Below are 20,777 nucleotides of genomic sequence, written 5' to 3'. Positions count from 1 at the left end.
GCATACACAGCAATGAAATATTGTTTTAATAGTCACATATTCAACTAGTGAATTATGCAATTTCCAAATTTATTTGAAACACTTACGTTTTTCAGGGCTGATTTTGATATTTTTTTACATGTATACTCATAGACATGTATGATAAATAATACTAGATATTCTTTTTATTTTGAAATGCATGTATTACGAATTTTAGAAACGAGTAAAATATTAGTTTCATGCAACCTTACCAAGAGGGTTGGGTTTATAAGGTCACCCTAACTTATAAGTAAGGGCTTTAATTACTTTTTCTGCCTTTTTGTTATGTAATTTTAAACCTAAACCCTTTACGCAATGGCATGATTACCCCAATTTCTATCGTCTGAATATAGCTGAAATATTGCTGCTCGGACCTTAAACCCCAACAAACAAACAAACAAACCCCAATTTCTAGAGCTAAGTTCAGCATTCTAATTTCTGATTCCTTCACTAAAAACCAAAATAATTTAAAACTCAAATAATGCATTGTTTTAAGTACATTTTCCTACAAGTAAAATCAGATTATAGATAACATACTGAATACACGTATATGTATAATCCAAAAACTTGGTTTAGTGGCCTAGAGCTACAGCATACTTTCCCACACAGGCTAAATATAAAGTTTTTAATATACCAGCTATATATTCACATATAAGTGTAATGTCAATAATCCACCTTACTTGCATAGATATTTTCAAGTAACAATCAATGTCAGACATGCATATGTAAATTTTTTTAAATATTAAGCCATAGAATTTACAAAACAGAAAAACAATCAATAACTGATATCTGTCTTCAATAAAATAAAGAATTTATCACTGAACTATCAAAATATTCAATCATTCTGCCCCTTGCAAGAAATATCTCAAAATGTAGTGTTAACTCACAATCAAAAATTGCATCATCACAAACTGACATGTGGTGCCCAGTTCAGAAAAATCCAAAATTAATAATTGTCCTATCAGTACTTGTATCAGGTTGTACATACATGTACATGTAATTTTATAGCTCTTTATCTGTCACATCTCTAATTCTTATATAATCCTTTAGTCTCTAAAATCTTTTATCTTCACACTGTCTGTTTCCTTACAACCTGGGGCACAAAGTGGGGATGAGGTGTTGATACAATTATCAACTCTAAACAAAAAAATTGAAATTTGTTTGTAGACAAGACAAAGTATTTGTACACTTTGACACTTTAGTATGGAAAACATTACACTAACTGTGAATTTTTAAAAATGACAGTATCACTACACCCCTATTGGCGCCCCCTAATGGCAATACCAGTGTACAAAATATTAATGTCCTGGTGATTGACAGCTGTGTCATATGTAATAGACACTTAGACTTTAATTAATACCCCAAAACATGCTCCTCCAGGCAAGGAAAAGTCAAATTTATGTATAATCAGTACTTAGTGGGGCATTAGCATTCACAGTAAGCTCTGACTGACTTTTACAAGTACAATAATTGTCTTAAGAGCAATTAAAGTCTTATAGGGTTAACAAGTCAAATCATTAAATTTAAATTTAAACATAAAGAATGGATTTGTTTGATGTGACAATTATAATGTCATTTACAGTTCTAAAGGTATGAAAAGTACAGTCAGAAAAGCATTTAATCTTGTCTGAGGGTTAATTAGTCTACTTTAATACATTCCTTCAAAGTACATTGTACTAGTCAAAACAAACAGCTGCAAATAGTTGTCAAGGTTTCAATTTTACATTCAAGTGTGAAAGTTTCTGCACTTCTTTGCATCTTCAATGAAGATTTCTTCTAAAGAAAAGTAAAAAGTCCTCAATAAGAGAAACATACATGTTAATATTGTAGGTCCAGGACTTAAATGTATAAGTTAATGTAGGTAAATGGTACTGCAAAAGGTCCAGGGTCTTGGACCTCAGACTAGTGCTAATTTTAACCTATGAAAAAACAGAACGAGTAAGAAGACAATTAAAACTACACACATATGCAAATGTATCTTCCTTAACGTGGGGTATTAAAACCTTTTACTTCATGTGTTCAATGTTTAACAGGAAAAACATGCCAATAATATGCAAATCTTCACAGTAATAGGAGAACCTGCATTAAAATTTCAGCTCCATCTTTTGTTGTGAGATATTTAAGCTTCTACAGCAAGTAAGGATATCAATAGCAAGTAGGAATGAAAAACCTCAGAAGGACAAAAATATAAAATCCGATTCACTCTAATAAAAAAAAAAATCAACACAATTTCCAAGTGAGGGATAAAAATGTAAACCAAGAATAAGACCATCCAGCTTTTACTTGCAATTAAGTCTTTGGGACAATCAGCAAGTGCATAAACATGCAATTGGCCCTTTCCAAATAATTTTATTGCCAATCTCTAACAAGATACTTAAAAAATATTTTAAGCAACTTTTTATGAGCAACTCAGCGGGTATTTCTAGAAAAAACAGAAGACACTTACCATACCTGAGTGCCCATGGTCCATGCTCAAAGTTTTTAGTGGAATCCAATTTGCTCATATTTTTCTTGTTTCTTTGCACATATTTTGGTTATTTTATTTTCTTTGTGGTGTGTGTGTCTGTTTTCCCTGTCTGGTCTTTGTCTGGAATGGGTTCTTATGATTTCACTAGAATCTTGGTTCCCTTGATTACTCGATAATAGAATCAGATGAACTTTAGGAAAAAAATATTTTCCCTACCTACATGTATCTACCAAAAACCAGGAGAGAGGGTAGGGTAATGGAAAACAAACATTATTTTAAGTACGGCCTAGTAACTTTCTTATCTCAGTCAAAACCCATTTGATAACTAATGCCTTTCAATCTTAATCTAATACAAGTACATGTACAGCAAACAAAATATAAATTAATCTCAAAAAGTACCAAACAAAATATAAAATAATCTCAAAAAGTATCAAACAAAATATAAAATAATCTCAAAAACTAAGTGTACTAGACAGAAACATTTATTTGAAATGACAAGTTAACTAGCTCTTTTGACTTGAAGACTTCTTTACAATTACGTGTACAAGTTGATAGACAATATTAAACATTTCCCATATGATACAAAACTTTCAACTCCAATAATTAATCAAGGTATCTATTATGACTAACACAAAACTAGCAAAATTTAATACAAAGTTTACTTAAAAGCAAAAAAACTTCACCTTACATGGGCAGGTCCAAGTCCCTTGCCAAATATTTCCTTCTTATGTCAATACACAATCATCATTACATGTGTATCTATATAAATTCTTTGACTTATGATCACTGACATAAAAACACTTGGACAAATAATTCTATTGAATTATTTAAAGCCCTTTCTGAACAATTATGACAAAAGATATGGGTTTTAAAAAGCTCTTTAATTCTCTGTCAGTGACTTATGTACATTCAAGTTTGTACCCAAGTTTTCATTTAGCCTTAAAATTAATTACAAGGGTTTAACATGTCTGGGGACCTTGTTAGATAAACTTTCTTTAATTAAAACAAGCCTACATGTATAGCTTACATGTTTGTAGTACATTTTTGGAATGGAAACAGTCTAGAATATCAACTGAATGGTATAAGAAACATAATTTGAAGTGAAGATATGTATTCTATTACTGTCAACTTCAACATAAACTGTTACAGCTCAAGTTTAAGGCATATTTCTATGTGTTGTTAAGGGTTGGAATCCTTACATGAAAGCCCATAGAAATTGCGATTTTGCATTTAAAACTAGGTTTATCACCAGAAAATGATATGCCTACACCATGTACACACAAACCATAAACTCCCTATTACACCTTCATTTTGTAATTTGCTGGGTGAAACATTTCGTGTGAGGATAAATTTGCAGGCAGACATGCATGTCTTGTTTTGTTTAGTTTTCACCGATAGTTTATTTTTATGTTACTTAAGTAAATAAGGGCAACCCTTTCGATGTACCTGTGTATAATGATGTTTTGGGGCCTGCTGCAGCCTGCCCTGTGGTGTCAGTGTTTCTCTGTCATTCAGTGAAGATTGATCATGGGCTAACATTTTATTTCCGGTGGGGTTGTTGTCTCTTTGACATATTCATCATACCAACTCTCATTATATTTACACAACTTTATAATTATTAAAGTAGACATGTAAGAAATTCTGGTGCAAGGCTTAGTTCCATGGATATTTCTGTAACACAAATCCAGCAAATATCCCCCCTCAATATACAAAAGAATTCAAATGACAACATTAGGATGCCCACATGATTTTGATACAGAAATAATTCATGATTTAAAGTCTAGCACTGGAATATAAAGAAAACCATTAGAATTCCTATATTTATACAGGTTTCCAGTACACAGAAACAATTTTAAAACTAAAGACATTTAGATGCCGACCACAATACACAGAAAAATCAAAGCCTATACTCACAGTAATTTCAGCAACACGTCTAGAACACAGCTGTCATGTCCATCATGATGACCGAATTCAAATCTTCCAAAATACCACATGCAATACATGTACACAAACAATTATCAATCTGTCAATAAACATGACTGTTTTGAAAACTGACACCAGCTATTACCGCTACACCATTTATCAAATAAGACAAAAGACTTGTACTTTAAACTGTTTTAAGTAGATAAATTCCAATTAGTTCAGTTATTGAGCGCAAAATGTACTGAAATTATCAGATAAGATTAGGTAAAATGAAATGTTCTCAAAGGATTGGCTGACATATATATATAGAATGAGAATTAGAAGGTGTGAGAAATTCCTAAAGAATATCATTGAAAGAAACACAAACACATTAAACTATGCTTATTACTTTTGATAAATATAATTAGACTTAGAAAAAGTGTGGGAATGAAAATACATGCACATCATCTAAATGAAATCATGATAAATACAGGTACTTATGCACTTATCGAGGTTATCCTACTCATGCTATAGTTTGCCAGCTAAAAATGGTGTACCGTATTTTTTTTTTTTTTTTTTTTTTGGGGGGGGGGAATTTTTCAATGCTGATACACACTTTTTAATATCAGAAAGTTTCCATAAAAGACTCAATGTAAACAAGTTGTAAAATAAAAAAACTACCAAGCTAGCCTATTTTTTTCAAAGGGGTATTAGGAAACACTCACTTCATTTGCATTGTCTTAAAAGAAAAACCATTTGCTACATATACATGTACAGATACATGTATCAATATCTACACCAAAAAATCTTTAAAGTCTATTACTCAATAGGCACTTAAACTATCATTTAATTGTTATTTGGCCAAGAAACACATTCTGGCATACACTACAAAACCAAGGGTGCAAAAAAAGATTGTAAAAATAAACCCACATCAAATCGTGAATGAAAGCTTTTCAAATAAACTAAGATACTGAAGATTAAGCTATCATGAACTATTATAAAAAAGAGATATTATTTACAAAGTAATATATAATAACAATTTTTGATGTTGAATAAAATGATATTCAGATCTGCATTAAGGAGAGCCTAGGCCTACATGTGCATGACCTACTATTGTAAACCAATTTATTTAGTTCATGATTTAGGATATATTAACTTAATTTCACCACTATTAGATTCAACCACTAACACCTAATATTTATTTCATTTCGACAGTGGTTTTCCTATTGAGTAGAGACTTAAGGAGGTAGACCTAGGGTAAGGGACATAATTCTTGAAATCAGTGATATGTTTGTATCACATTCAATTTCATCAAAGCCTTTCAAGCGCTCATTTGAAACAGTGTGAAATCAATCCAAGTTACTTTGATGCTTACATGAGATTGATATTAAGAGCCTGAATACAAACGTCTAAGTGATTTGTAAGTTGTGTCCCTTACCATAGGTCTACCTCCTTAAGCCAAAAAAAATGTCTGTTTCCTGCTAGCCTACCTACCCTAACATTTCATGGCCATATTTTGGCTCAAGCAGTGTTAAATTCTAGATTGTTTCCCCTATTACTTCAATATATCATATATTTAGATTAAAATATAACTTTTTTGTATATGCATTACAAGTGTTTGTTTAAACCCTATATCATCTATCCTATGTCACACCTTTAGACCTATATTGCATACCCTATATCACACCCCTAGACCTATATATCATACCCTATATCACACATCTAGACCTATCTCATATACCCTATATCACACCCCTAGACCTATATCGCATACCTTATATCACATCCCTTCACAGACCATACTTGAAATATGGTTAAAATATATGATATAATGAATATGACATGTTAAAACGTATATCCCATACTATATCAACCCTTGACCTGTATCACCACGCAGGCTGGTGGCCCTTGGGGTGATATAGGAGTCAGTCTCGGGTTGATATAGTATGTGATACAGATTTTGACATGTATTATTTAATATGTAAAATGTTTTTTGAAAAATAAAATAATTTCCCAACCTACTTCCCCTACTTTTTCTTGCTGGCAGCAGGATACAAATTTATCATTTGCTTTGTCCTTAGACTTCAGGCACGGATCCAAGGACGGGCATGTCATATGTACCCCCTCCCTCCTACCCTAGAATTGAAAAAAAAACTTTATTTTTGCATAAAATCTTGATTTTCCATAAATTTTACCCACAAAATTTTCTTTAATTCTACTTATTCCCCCCCTAGCCTGAGATTCTGTATCTGCTCCTGGACTTAGTGGGGTTTTATGTCCCTATTATAAAATTGGTTAATTAGAATCACAGTTGAAAATAAGCTGTATTACAGAAGTAGATGTTCAAACAAGAACACATGTTGACGGAATGATGATACCAATATTAATACTTTTTAGTTGGAAAGTTCCATGAAATGCTATGCATGAATTTAAACTATTTTAAGAGCAATGATCAGTAAATTTATACCCTCGCTCACCCATTTGATAAAATGCACCTTCTGACATCCAAATTGATTGGGATCAAAATCTAAATAGGAGGTGCACAATGGTACTATGTAATAATCAAATAAAAATTCTGTGAAACAGAAGAAGGAGGAGTAATGGATAAGAGATGGGTACCCCTCTGTGTAACTGAAGAAATGAAGTACAATCAGAAAGAAGGACATTCCTACCTCCATGATGATTTTGACTCTTCACAAAACCTAAGGTGTAACAGACTGACAAAGTCATCAAATATTCAATATGACCTCCTCCTAACATTAGAGGTTTAACAGACTCTGACAAAGAAAAAAAATCATCATGCAACCCCCTCCCCCATGTTAGTTGTTTTAGAGCATTAAAATTATCCTGAAAACAATCCATTTTTAAGAATTTGTAATTAAAGGAAATTGACACTTACCAACTACATTTGCATAAACCAAGGCAGGGACAACGAACATGGAGTGGAAAAAAATATCTGTATACATGCATAATAATCTTGTACAAACCAAGATCTGTCAATGCAACCTCAGCAGAATATAGACCATACATCGTAGGATCTGAATTTTTCCCAGCCTCAAGGCATGGTTGTTAAGTATCATGCATGAACCACAGACATTTACACTCTTCAATATTAAATATTATGTGTAACAAGCAGATATCTTTATACATATTGTACAGGAAATTCGTGTGAGGTAAATTTCTATTGATTGAATATATATATGAACTGACTACATACTGTCACAGGGATCGATTTGTACATGTTATAGGGGTCAGTCCTTTGTACAATTCACACACCAAAACTCAAGACAGCATTTGAAAAGCTAAAAAATAGATATAGTATGACTACCCACCACAATATGTTGGGTTTTAAACACTACTTATCATACATATGTTCATGTACTATTATGGAGTATCACGTAAGTAGTGGATTTATGGTGACTTCCTCTCTGGTGCCCTATGCCCTATATACTAAATGTAGGTGTACTAGAACACATACATGTATACCAGTATAAATAAATAGCAGGATATGGCAATAAAGATGGTATAATAGCCTCAAGCACATTTGAATCCTGCTTGTCCCAGTCTACTTCAATACATTATACGAATATTCAACACCTTTAAATCAGTCTGATTATCATACAGACATACTTCCAGAAAAGTTACTGTACATGTACAGTTTAAAATCATTTTTAGGCAATTAAAATGTTTATCTACATATACCTCAAACTATCAACAATCCACGATTGGGGAAGCACTAAATGGTTTCATGATAATACACCCAAATCAATACATAAAATTTACAAATATAATTTCCATCCTTAATCATATTATCAAAAGTCATTAAAAAATATGTAACGTTTTTTTTAGGAGTTTAATTGTAAAAGAATTATAAACCTTTCGTCTATTTGCATGTTTTTTTTGTTTTTTGTTTTTTTTTTTAATGCATTTTTTCAAAATTTTATTGATCACATGCTGTTAAAATCATGACAAAATCTGACACCTTGCTTACACTGATTTCATGAACTGATTTGAAATATCTGACAGCACAATCTATTTCTTTCACTGCCGAAACAAATAATCATTAAAAATATAAAATTGCTTACCAAACAAGGAACGAAATAACTCCAATACAATTCACAACTTGTCAATACAAACTACCCTCAACGGATATATCTCATTATAAAGGAAAATGTAGGCCAATATTTTAAATCCGATCTGTCAAACTCTTCACGCTACACGCCAATACACATGCTCATTCTATCTACCTCCTTTGTCAAAATACGCCTGACCTAATCAAATTTTTTCAATGATAAAAATTTCTTGTTTCACTTCCTGCAACAAATTTCTTCCTTTTTTTGTTTTAACACCGGTTCCCACTTCTATCACTGACATCCTTATCAAATTATTGAAAGATTAGATACTTGGGCAAATATAATTCACAACTAATCATACATTTTTGTTATATGTATAGAAATCATTATCACATTATCTATCTAGCTATACAAACAAGGGTTTTAAAATATCTCTTCGGGCTGTTTGTTTGACCGTCAATCATTCCTATATTAGGGCATTACAGATTACCTCTATTGATAAGGTGAAGTACCACTTGTTCATAGTCCAATACTGAACTGAAATTATGTGGTTAAAGACCAAGTACAAGTTATTAATTTTAAACTTTATATGGTATCTTGATTTGTGTATCACAATTTTTAATAATAGGATAATTAATTAGAAAGAGTATATAACCAAAATATTATCACAAGTGCCGAAGAATGCCTAGATTTAACGAGTGTGCGGAACTTGTTACGCGAACGAGTTACATCTTAATGCGTTCTAGCCATGAGTGATCATATTTTGGTCATTCACGATAACCAATTGATTATCCTATTTATTATACATTGAATCTACAACGATAACGAGTTCATTATGGAATTTCTCACATCGAGTGAAATAAATTTTATAGTTTTGATTGCCAGGCTTACCGAGCTATTCAAACTATAAAATTTATTTCACAAAAAAGTCACTAGTGATGAGAACATGATTTCCTCCATTATTCATTGTTATTTTCAAAACAAATTTAAAATTTTGTGAACAGCGGATTGATATTGGTGTTTATCTAGACGTTTTGGCGGGAGAAGGCGAGAGAGTAAAATTACTGAATTTATTTCACAGTGAGAATTGTAAAAAAAACATACACTGGGAACAATCAGTAAATCACTGCTATCTATATAATAACTTGACATCACTACTTACATGTACCATGTACATTCTCAAGTGTGAAAAACATAATTGGCCCTAGCACACAATTCCATATATAAATGTATAAAGCATTTCACCTAAATGTACATGTATAATGTATCATTCAAAACTACAATTATCCTATTTGTAACTGATGCATTTACAATGAGGTATACAAAATAAAACATGAGGTCTACAAAAGTATATGTATATACACATGAATTTTAAACATCCCAAATTCTTAGAACACTTATAAAAAGTCCAATAAAAAAATCATTTCAAATATATAATTGTAAACAAGTATAACATGAACAAGTTTAGAATGAAGTTTTAAAAAATCATTTCTTGCAACCTCAATGAACATGTAGGTTAATTTAGCAACTAGCATGACTAGGCTGAAACATGTTTCTACCCATCTTAAATTTACACATTGTTGAAGTGATAGAAAAAAAATTTCAAGAAAGCTTAAAACAACCATTCCTAATTAGTTTTGGTTACACCATTACATGTACATGTATCAGGCAGCACTTATATATTAAAATTTAATTTAAACTCTTTCAAAATACAGTAATTGTGTTTCCCATATGATACACCAGTCTGCAAAACAAATAGATCTGAAACTTGTTTTACAAAAACTAAATTTTTATCATATTTCATGTAAGTAAAAGAAGAGTGTTTCATGACTACCACCAGAAATTGTTGGAGAGATTAATCATTATAACTTTTGATTAAGATTTAACCTATATTTAATAGGAAATAAAGTGTGGGCATGAGAACCCTTACAAAAAATTCAAGTTCCAAGGAAGATAACTCTCACAATAATAGTCAGTCATTTTGTTGATTATTTTCAACTTGTTTGAGATATTCATGGCAGTAGTGAGTCCACAGAGAAATATCCATATTAGCAAAAGTTTGCTTGCAATGTCATAAAGACAGATGCACTGACCGAAGCCCAGCATTTCTAAGTCTACCTGTCACTTTACTGTGAGGGAACAGTTTAAAAAAAATTAGCTGGAACAAAGAATTTCTCCCAAATCAAATATGCTCCCAAATTTTAAACAATAATATTCTGTTTATGCTTACCTCCATTACTACATGTAGTTCTCTACAACAGTTAAAACATTGTATAAGGTCCACTTTGATCATATTAGCTCAAGCCATGTCCATTATCCTGGTGGTCCATAAATGCTAGGCAATCACCTTATTGTCATTTCACCCACTTATTAATCATACTCCTACAAAAACAACACAAAAAAACCACAACATGAAATATATGATAATTACTTATGGATCATACACTGCTATTATTGTCAGTTTTCCAGAACTAGAAAAGAAAATTCATGATTGACTTGTTCTATAAATAGTTTCTGATCATGCTGTAAGGTGTCTGCAAAATGACTTTAAATAATCAATTTTATATTGACAAAATCTATATTAAGGTCGACCCGATGTTTCTGGCACTAAATGGTTGCTTGACAATGATGTAAGATTATTGTATATTTCATCTTTTTTTACTGCAAGTACATGTGGTAGTTCTACAATGAAAGTGATATTGTTGTACATTTGGTACATGTACAATATTACAAGTTTACACATGACCACTATATGAACATGTACATGTACACTTGCAGACATGGTATGATCAACTCAACATCAACTAAGACAGTCAGGAAAACTTGTGTGACACACAGGCGGACAGGCTGGAAGACAAACCTGTATTTCCCTTCAGCAAAGCCAGTAGGGGAGTAAAAGAATTCAAAGGAAAAGAAGGATCTACATATACATACACTGTACATGTACACATGTACATATACAATATATATGAATATGATAGAACATGACAAGTTTTCAAACCTGTGTATACTTTACAATAATCATGACACTAATCATTCTAGTCAGCTATCACTGATTCAATATTTCTTCTGTAGCATCTGATAAGACAGATATAATGATTTGAAAAATACTGTCATCATAAATCAGCTGATTTCAGACATAGGAAATTGCAACCATTTGATTACACAATCTGCCTATTGGAAATCAATATCTGGTCTAAAACACAGGTAACTGGAGCTTTACTGCTCAGTTAATCATGAATATGCTCAAATAAAATCAAGCGGAAAACTAAACAATATACCTGCAAGATTTTAACTAAAATGAGGAAACAGTTTCAAAGTTACTGTGAACTGATGTTACTTTTTGAGAGGTTGAAAAGTGTTAACTTGTCTGATGTAAAAGTAAGATTATCCTCTACTAATAATCCATGTTGAAAATTCAGAGAAATTGAGTTGTCCCTTGGGCAGGTATCACTGAACTATTACTACTGGCAGTGATTGAATTTAAGGCAAAATACTTGCTAAATGCAATTTGAAATTAAATTTTGCAAATAGAAATTATTTCCTCTTGCTAAAATTTGCTAGTGGAATTCTATATGTCATGTAGGTTAAGTCCAAAAAACTTCAAATTTAGCAAGTGTAAATTTTCAGTACTTGAAAAATTTAGCTAGTAGAAAAAATTCTGAAATTCAATACCTGAATGTCCGAATGTAAATTTTACTTGTCCTAGGCAATAGGACAGCCATACCCTGCTGTATTTGTACTACATTTGTATGCAGTGATTGTAAAATTTCTTTTTTTTTAAAAACTGACCTTACCTTTAATTTTCGGGAAAATACATGTATGTGTCATTTTCTGGAAATTAGGAAACTTTGAGACATGTACATTGTACATGTATTATAAGTAAGTAGACTTGTGTATCATTCAGATAACATTTAAGCTAAAATTTATGTACCAATACTTTACTAAGATGGAAAAAGTTTACACCTTTTGGGACAAAAACTAAGCTGTTTTTTAGCAAATTGGGAAACTTTCTCTAGGGGAAACAGCAATATTAAGTTATTTCAGAAGTAATTAAAGGTAAACAACAGTCTTTCCAAAGGTTCAGTTTTTTTTTCAGGACATTTGGTCCTGTGATGACATACAATTTTTAGGACCAAACCAAGTTTTAACGTCCATTTTGACCTGAATCAAGAATGACTAACATCAGAAACATTTAGGACTTCCAGTTTATCGGTGATATCCAACGGTCCAGCAAACCTTCGGAGAGACTGTCAACACTATTACTGGTAAATGTATGTACATGTACGTAAATAGCAAGGGTCTTCCTGTGTCTCTAAAGACTAAACCAATCAATTTAGCATATACATTGTTACACAATGTTACACGTATTCAGACAGAAATTGAGTGTACCATTATGCCAGTACCATTGTAAAAGGAAATGCATGAAACTAAATATACAGGTACAATATACATATACATGTACATTACTGTCAATCAAAATTTTCTCCACTCTTCACAGTGGAGTCACTTATTTCCTCCTGGGTCTCGATTGTGACCCCACCAAAGTTATAAATGGAATACACTTGCTCCATTTCAATAGTTTAAACTTTATTTCTACCTTTTCTGTCTTTAACTGAAATGTTATTAAACTGCTAGAACAATAAATACACTGTACCTTGGTATAAAGACAGAAGTTTATTTCAGACAATTTTTGAAATGATGACTCCACTGTGGAGAGTGGAGAAATTATAAGTTATGCTGACAGTAGTGTAGCTTGAGTCAATAACTGAGGGCTAAATCAATCACCTACATGCACATGTACAATGTATATGTACATATGTACATGTATGTGGACACAATTGAAAAAAAAAACATGTACTTGTACATATTACATGTACAAGAAAATTGTACAAATGTAGTCACAAAGGCACATGTACAAATGTAGAGTTAGATTTGTATTTTAATCATTAATTCAGTAGAAATTTGAAATAAGGGAAGACGTCACGCTTTCAAACTTAAGCTAAGAAACTACAGTCACATAGGCACATGTACAAATGTATGTACATGTGCATGTACATTGTGTATATAGGGCTTGGACACAATATAAAGATTCAATTCTTTTTTTCATTATCAAATTTTAGATACAGGTTATAATTCAGGATGAAAAAGGCCACTTATAATGTGATCACCCCAAATGTTGCAAAACAAAAATAAATTGAAGTTTCCATCAATTAACCCTAAGATTACATACATTAAATCCTTAAAAAGTTTCAGCCACATCTTCATTTTGTACATGTATGAACTTGATTGATTAAATCTCATTGACAGGTTTTCCTTATTCTAAAGAGTACATTTCTTTGAAAAAAGTATACTAAATAATTGTTTCACATTGCCAAAATGGCCATGCATTCAATTTCAGTCATCTCCCAGGATGGAAATCATAATGGCAATAAAAGATGGAAATCATAATGGCAACAAAAAGGGACATTTATCAAATTCATTTGGAATATTTTTTATTTAAATGTACTATGAACAATTTGACATCACGTTTGAGGGGTTTTAAATAGTAAAGACCATATGATATGATTGTGGCCTTTTAAAGTATTCAAAATACAATTGAATATATGCCTACAAGTGCAGAAAAAATGTATTACACTGTACATGTGTAATATACAGATTGCAAGTCTGGGGTTCATTAATTGATTGATTTTGAAGCTTGATGTTCTGGGGCAGATATTTCAAGACAGGACAGTTGATGAATACTGATCAGACCCTTCTTTGTCCAACATGCCAAGGCCAAAAAAATGTGCTCTGTCACAGAAGTAACAGCCTACAAGGTGCCCTGTCACCCAAATTTGACACATTATTCTGACTTAAGTACATTGTACATACATGTAGATCTGGCATGCATGATTTCAACCAGAGTTGTAAGAAGCATGTGATTGTAGAGTGAGTTGTACAGTACGCTGTGGTACAGCAAAAAAAATTAAAATTTTGAATTGCTCATTAATTTGAATATTGTCCAGATAATCACTTTTGCGGTGTCTTTGTTCAAATCGGACATATTATGTGGCAGGAAAATGACCAAGCAAAATAAAGATAGCCTCCAACGGCAGAGTTTGTTCTGGACTCTATTCTGACAATTAAGCATTATTAAAAAGGGATCCAGTATCAGAAGAAAATACTTAAATGGGACTAAAACAATGAATCATTTAATCATGTTAATGCAATGAATAAACGTTGGACTTGTCATATCAGGTGGTAGAGGTCAAGTTGACAATATAGCACTAAAAGACAGAACCGCAATAATATAGCCAATTAATTGAATTATACATGATAGCCAGGTTGAATTCCCTTTGCAGTGCCTCTTTATAGAACTGGACGATAAAGAGCTGTGTTGGGGTGCATTAATGGGGTACATTGGCTTTTTAAACTTCGACTTTTTTACCAATATGCCATAATTCGTTACAAATTATGTACTTACTCTTCGGGTTTATAGTAGTGACGGTAATACATCATAAAACACTTACCAAGTGCAATGGCAATGTGTTTTGAATACACAACATCAGAGTGCGCATGAACTTTTAACCAAAACTTTCATATATTTCTGAGCGGAACGAATTACTGAAGGAAACACGAGTCACTCTCAACTCTGCTTTAAAGAGTGTTGTCGACAATGAAAATTGATGTCGTGGTGGACGTGAATATAATGATTACATTCGCCACCTCACACCAAGGATTTATAAATATTTAATTTTAACTTCTTGGTCACGCCTACCTTTTTTTCTGATGCAACTTGATCCTTTCCACATTTACACTTAGTTTAAAATCTTAGTGCATATGTGCACGCACTAGCATCCCCGGGATGAGCATCTTGTCTATTATAGTGTATACTTTATTTCTGATGATTAACCGCTGTAGAACAATGGTATTCATGTAGATTACATAAATGTTATAACATATGAAATGGTACCTAACATATATAGGTTCCATAAATTGACAATAAAAATAAATGGTTTACAATATATACATGTATATATGTATATGTATATGTTTGCATACCTTTAAAAAATACATAGTAAAAAATATATGATACTTAGGAGAAAGGAAGAATGCGGTGTAGGGGCTGTATCAAATAAAGGTTAAAGAAGCGGTGTGTGAAGAGATATGGAAGTGGATCGTCATCTACATACGTTTGTAGTATTTAGTCTTTTTTAACACTACTATCATGATCAATTAAACTATAAATAGGCAGTAGACCAAATCCCCCGCCCTATATGCATTTTTGAAATCCTTTTTTCAATATACTAGAAGTAGCTCAGCCATGGCAGCAACGTGTACTGTTGACTCATTTTATGGTCATGAACTATTTCTAATGTTAAATCGTACGTGTGCATTTGAAATGAATTCGTTTTTTACTCAATCTCTTTGAAATTGTCTCCCATTCTATTATCCGATGCTTATCAACCTTAATTTTTCACCATTTCTTCCATCTTACAACCCATTCCCCGACACTCCTTCTCCTATTCCCCTAGCTAAGATGTACCCTTCTTCTCCCTAATCCACGTTCACATGTCCTGATTAAGGTTTATTTTTTAAATGGTTATATAGTAGGCAATATTGGCATTTTTTCATACTTGCCCCAAAATTTTGACGCATCTAGCCGACCGCTTACATAAATACTTCCGTTGCCTCGGGTCATTTCGCCTTGATATAAATTATGTTTAAAGCATGGAAGATTTCATTTTTTGGGACAACAATCATTTCGAAATATACAATAAAGAAAAATCATATTACTCTTATACTAAATCAATCTATATCGGTCGTTTGATTTTTTACACCTCAAATAATCGTCAAATTGCAAAAATTAAGATGGGCTAAACTGAGAGAATAGGGGTCGAGTTCAGATTATCTAAACACAAGCTTATATTGTTGTATATTGTTGATACTGAACTTTGATTTAAATTCAATACTCTGGTTATACGAAGCTCGCCCGGATATAGCTGAAACAATGCTGCTTGGATGCTAAACAATCAATCAATCTGATTACGACGGGCATTCATAAAAACCACACGGCATCGTAGCAGTGCTCTAGGTTATGTTATATTCAGGTTTGTCGTCGGTTTCAATTGAACACAAAATATTCGACATACTGCATGCATAATTAAACTACAAACTACTGTAGTTTGCATTTCTTACTTTTTAAATTTTCAAGTCAAAATTTGATTTAGCGAACTTCAGGTCGAAACTGTTTTTCAAATCCTTAATGAACTTAAGCCACAGTAGTTGAAATAAATCCTGTTCTCGGGTAGATGTAGCACCGTGCAGGTCCGGGTGTTAAAAGAATATGCCTGCAGCAACGCTAAGCTTGTCGTAAAAGGCGATTAAATAGTGCTCAGAAACCTATTCGGGGGCTAGGCGCTCTGCCCACAGAGCAACTGGGATGTGTGACCCAGGTGGTGGAATGGGGTACCCCTGGGTTTTACATGCTGGGGTTGTCAGGCTATAATACGGAAAACCTGACCGCAAACCATAGTGGTGCACCGTGTTGGGAAAGACGCCATGTTAAAGAACCCTGATGTGGTATTCGATAGGAGTAGGAACCTTTGCGCTCCGCCACAGGAGGCTAAATTGCCCGAAACTACCGGCCCCTCCCTTTTTCTAGTGGCAATCCAAATTTTTCGACCCTATTATCCTTGTGTCCCATCCCCTTTTTTTTTCATTTCATCATCATTTCATGTTTATCGTCTGAATATAGCTAAAATATTGCTCCTCGGACGTTAAATCCCAACAATCAATCAATCAATCAATCAACAGGTAGGTGTGCCTCTCAACCAGCTACAACTATTTTTCTGTCGCTAAGCTACAACAATGTATATAAATAAATATTTATCTCAATTGCTACAAATCGTGCCATAGACACCCATATATATATGCGTGTCATGAAAAGGCGTTCAATAGTTCTAGAGGCACGAACATTAAAATGAACGCCAGTCTCAGAATATAATTTCAACAGTTATGTCTGGTGAAGAAAATACTATCTATACACTGGGAAGACATACAATCTAATAAGAATTAGGATCTAACAACCCTCCATTCTACTTTCTGTTCGGGTGTCTTCTGAACAGCCAACCGGATTTTATCTTTCATGATTTTGACAGCATTATTCAACGGGAAAACCCTGAGGAGTCTGGAAAGGTCACCTGAACAAAAAGTAGAATGGAATATTGCTAGATATTCACAATGACTAAATGGAACAATTGAGCAAACGATCGAATGGCAGTCATCCCTATATCTAAACTTTATTGACTTCCAGAAAGCATTTGACAGCATAGATCATCAGGTCTTGTGGAACATTCTAGGACACTATGGGATTCCACCTAAGATTATTTCCATGATTAAGTTACTGTATGAAGAATTCTCTTGTCAGGTCATACATGCTGGTACATTGACGGATCCTTTCCCTGTAACAACTGGCGTAAGGCAAGGATGCATTCTCTCTCCCCTTCTCTTTCTCATAGTCATCGACTGGATAGCAACAACAGCTTACAACGACCCTCATGGTATACAATGGACACTAACATCTCGTCTAGAAGACCTCGAATTTGCAGACGACATATGCACACTATCGCATCGTCTTCAAGATTCCCAACACCAGGTCAACCATCTCGAAGAAACAGCTAAAAGAACAGGATTGTATATCAACACAGCCAAAACCAAAGCCATGAGAATCCAACAAAACCAGATGGATCCAATATTGGTAAATAACCAACAGATAGAGAATGTAGATAAATTTACGTACCTTGGAAGTGTCATGAGTACAACTGGAGGCACTGACGAAGATGTACAAGCCAGAAAGATGAAAGCATTACAGGCTTTTTCCATTCTAAAGCCAGTATGGAAAAGTAGAACACTGAGAACGGCTACTAAGATCAGAATTTTCAACAGCAACGTTAAGTCTGTCCTGTTATATGGTTGCGAGACCTGGAGAGAAACAGAAAACACCATGAAATCTATACAAGTCTTTGTTAACAAGTGCCTAAGAAATATACTGAATATCAGATGGCCAGAAAAAATAACAAACAAGAAACTCTGGCAAAGAACAAAACAACAACCAATAGAAAACACCATTCGAACCCGAAAATGGAAATGGATTGGTCATACTTTAAGGAAGAACAATCAAAACACTACAAAGCAATCTTTAGATTGGAATCCCCAAGGGCAAAGAAAAAGAGGAGGACCAAAGAACACCTGGAGGAGGGGTTTGAACTCTGAACTGAAGAGAGTAGGACTAACGTGGAAGAATTGTAACACCATCGCCCAAAACCGACGCGAATGGAGAGAAACTGTAGTCGCCCTATGTCCACCCATGGACGAAATGGAATAAATCAATCAATCAAATGGAATAATTGATAGGTCTTATTTTAATTACAATTGGGAAGACCATCCTCCCAAGTCAGGGTTTTGAGTCCACCCTCGCCCCCTCAAAGGGAAGACTCAAAACACTGACTTGGGAGAATGTGGGAAGACATACAGTTACCTGAATCTCAACTGGAAGAGTTGATAATTATTTACATTATTTAAGTTATTAATCTTGGGTAATTTCAATACACGAACAATTTCTTTTCGTGTGCAATTTCTGTTACCTTATCAGTATTTGTATATTTCCTCTGAAACTGGTTAATATATTGGACATATAGTATATTTGAACGAAATATAATTAAATACTTATTGATTTACATCCTCCCAAGTCAGGGTCTTGAGTCCACTCTCGCTCCCTCAAACCCCTGATATCATTCATTCATATTTAGAGGGTATTGTTCAGCGCCATCTAGTGAATTACTCAAATTTTAACCCGGATCCAAAATCCAATCAAATCACTCGTAATAGAAACTCTTCGATATAACTTACAAAATAGCTTTACATAATGTCATTTTTTTCAGTAAAGACTCTAAACGGAATCTACAGTTATTATTTTTGCTCATATTGCATCATTTGTGACATCATACAACTTTCAGTTACTATGTCGGATCGTCCATTACCTAGTATTATTGTTTACCTTTCCACAGACATTTTATGCTAAATAAAAAGTAAAGTAAAGTAAAAGTAAAGTAAATTTTATTTAAAGTCGCATATATGTACAAATAATAAAATAACACGAGCACTGAAGTTCTCTTTAACCGACTACAAATAAATAAAAAACATGCATGCACAAACTAAAGGAGTGAAAACGAAAGTTTTATAATCTTACAATGCCAGTGAGCAGGTGGCTATGCCTCGCTGATCAGTGATCACTGTAACACCAGAAAATAAAGCATAATGTATTAGAAACAAAACATAATAAAACAAAGAGGAAAACTAAAATATAAAATAAGCATGGGCAACTAAAACTGTGGAGTTTAAAATAATGGGACAGACAGCAGAGCAAAATGAAACAGGTTTAAGTTTCTCAGGCAGGAGGCAGATCACCATGAAACTTGCATGAACTACAAAAACATTTTTGATCACCGCATCAGCTATTAATGTAGTTTTGGTCAAAAGATGTGATCTCTCTGGCCGAATTTGGTAGTTCGTTCCATAATTTGGCTGCCTCGTACCTGAAAGACTTTTTACCTTATGCTGTAGTTCTGGGCTGGGGTACCACTGCTATTTTTACATACCTGAAATTATAAGAATTATTTCTTATTTCGACAAAATCTTGTATAAAAGAAGGGCTCATTTTATTAATTATTTTGAAGGTCTTCAAGGCAATTGTACGCATCCTTCTTGTTTTCAGAGATGGTAATTTTGATTTGTCCAAAAGCGAATCAAATGTACTGTCAAAGTCGTCATAAATAAAACGGAGCGCACGTTCTTGAATTTTCTCAATTTTTGCTGAATTTGTTTCGCTACAGAAGTGCTAGGTCTAAGGGCAGTAGCTAAAATTTGACATAATGAAAGAATAATAAATGTATTAAATCGATTTTCATTGGTGCTTCGCACCCGGAGAAGCAACCAATCGGAATTGGCTGGACGATACCCGCTAAATATGAATGAGTGATGTCAGGGGTTTGAGCACGCTACACGTTGACGTACTCCCAAACAGTTAGAGTGTGGAAACGCTCTCGGACCCACGTGGGGTTTGGGAGTAGCCCAGAGCGTCAACACAGCAACCCAGCCGCTAGGAGGACATACTCTGACCGAGTTCTTTGGTCAGGTATCCCAAAGGCTGGGCTCCGCCACCAACACCAGTTGGTTCTACTAACCTACTAACATCGACCGTGAGAGGCCTGTATTGGTATTCAAGGTCGTTAAAAAACCCCAATCATCATCAGCAGGAGTTTGAGGGGGCGAGG

The 20,777-nt window shown here is 33.6% G+C and overlaps 1 protein-coding gene across 7 annotated transcripts in view; it reads right to left on the bottom strand.

The window, feature by feature from the left end:
- The window catches only part of LOC148607273 (cytospin-A-like), a 31,446-nt gene extending 16,417 nt beyond the window's left edge, over positions 1–15,029 (bottom strand). For 2 of the 7 annotated variants that reach the window (XM_088547222.1, XM_088547228.1), the window contains exons 1-2: positions 14,927–15,025; positions 10,691–10,842 (exon numbers count right to left, since the gene is read on the bottom strand). The gene's annotated coding sequence lies outside the window, so the exon portion shown is untranslated. Of the gene's footprint in view, positions 1–905; positions 1,051–3,168; positions 3,190–4,399; positions 4,646–8,472; positions 8,903–10,690; positions 10,843–14,926 lie in introns of those variants that run through there. The other 5 variants (XM_088547223.1, XM_088547224.1, XM_088547227.1 and 2 more) reach the window with 5 other exon arrangements.
- Between the last annotated feature and the right edge of the window lie 5,748 nt (positions 15,030–20,777).

The sequence above is a fragment of the Perna viridis genome, chromosome 9, assembly GCF_037379345.1.
Source record: "Perna viridis isolate PV_CMFRI_1.1 ecotype Kerala chromosome 9, ASM3737934v1, whole genome shotgun sequence".
Lineage (NCBI taxonomy): Eukaryota > Metazoa > Mollusca > Bivalvia > Mytilida > Mytilidae > Perna > Perna viridis.
The sequence above is the reverse complement of the archived record's forward strand: the minus strand, read 5'-3'. Positions and strand labels throughout refer to the sequence as shown.